This window comes from Salvelinus namaycush, chromosome 14, assembly GCF_016432855.1.
Source record: "Salvelinus namaycush isolate Seneca chromosome 14, SaNama_1.0, whole genome shotgun sequence".
Classification (NCBI taxonomy): Eukaryota; Metazoa; Chordata; class Actinopteri; order Salmoniformes; family Salmonidae; genus Salvelinus; species Salvelinus namaycush.
This window is the reverse complement of record NC_052320.1, coordinates 8,408,452-8,410,250: the sequence shown is the minus strand read 5'-3', so window position 1 is coordinate 8,410,250 and position 1,799 is coordinate 8,408,452.

Genomic DNA, 1,799 nt, shown 5'->3' with positions numbered 1-1,799 from the left:
GGCTCTGGAGCAACGAACCGCCCTTGCTGTCTCTGCCTGGCCGGTTCCCCTCTCTCCACTGGGATTCTCTGCCTCTAACCCTATTACAGGGGCTGAGTCACTGGCTTATTGGTGCTCTTTCATGCCGTCCCTAGGAGGGGTGCGTCACTTGAGTGGGTTGAGTTACTGACGTGATCTTCCTGTCTGGGTTGGCGCCCCCCCTTGGTTTGTGCTGTGGTGGAGATCTTTTGTGGCTATACTTGGCCTTGTCTCAGGATTGTAAGTTGGTGGTTAAGATATCCCTCTATTGGGGCGGGCTGTGCTTTGGCAAAGTGGGTGGGGTTATCCTTCCTGTTTGCCCTGTCCGGGGTATCATTGGATGCGGCCACAGTGTCTCCTGACACTCCTGTCTCAGCCTCCAGTATTTATGCTGCAGTAGTTTATGTGTCGGGGGGCTAGGTCAGTTGGTTATATCTGGAGTACTTCTCCTGTCTTATCCGGTGTCCTGTGTGAATTTAAGTATGCTCTCTCTAATTCTCTCCTTCTCTCTTTCTTTCTCTCTCTCGAGGACTGAGCCCTAGGACCATGCGTCAGGACTACCGGGCATGATGACTCCTTGCTGTCCCCAGTCCACCTGGCCTTGCTGCTGTTCCAGTTTCAACTGTTCTTCCCGCGGCTATGGAACCCTGACCTGTCCCCGGACGTGCTACCTGTCCTAACACTGCTGTTTTCAACTCTCTAAGACCGCAGGAGCGTAGAGATACTCTTAATGACGGCTATGAAGCCAACTGACATTTACTCCTGATTATTATTTGACCATGCTGGTCATTTATGAACATTTGAACGTCTTGGCCATTTTCTGTTATAATCTCCACCCGCAGCCAGAAGAGGACTGGCCACCCTCATAGCCTGGTTCCTCTCTAGGTTTCTTCCTAGGTTTTGGCCTTTCTAGGGAGTTTTTCCTAGCCACCGTGCTTCTACACCTGCATTGCTTGCTGTTTGGGGTTTTAGGCTGGGTTTCTGTACAGCACTTCGAGATATTAGCTGATGTACGAACGGCTATATAAAATAAAATAAACTTAAATAAATCTGTCTACGTATCTGTCTTTTCATATGCTTGTTAAGCAGACAGGTGCTACATTTCAAGCTTCTGGTCTCTCTCTGTGTGTGTGTGTGTGTTTTGTTTGTGACCTCTGACATTTTTCTCCCATTCTTCCATCGTTATTACCAAACTTCTCCTTCTGTCGACACCCACTTATGTTCATATACAGTGGGGAGATTTTAAGATTTTAAGATTTTAAGTATTTAATACACTGCTGATTTTGCAGGTTTTCCTACTTACAAAGCATGTAGAGGTCTGTCATTTTTATCATATGTACACTTCAACTGTGAGAGACGGAATCTAAAACAAAAATTCAGAAAATCACATTGCATGATTTTTAAGTAATTAATTTGCATTTTATTGCATGACATAAGTATTTGATCACCTACCAACCAGTAAGAATTACGGCTCTCACAGACATGTTAGTTTTTCTTTAAGAAGCCCTCCTGTTCTCCACTCATTACCTGTATTAACTGCACCTGTTTGAACTCGTTACCTGTATAAAAGACACCTGTCACACACTCAATCAAACAGACTCCAACCTCTCCACAAGGGCCAAGACCAGAGAGCGTGTAAGGACATCAGGGATAAATTGTAGACCTGCGCAAGGCTGGGATGGGCTACAGGACAATAGGCAAGCGCTGGTGAGAAGGCAACAACTGTTGGCGCAATTATTAGAAAATGGAATAAGTTCAAGATGACGGTCAATCACCCTCGG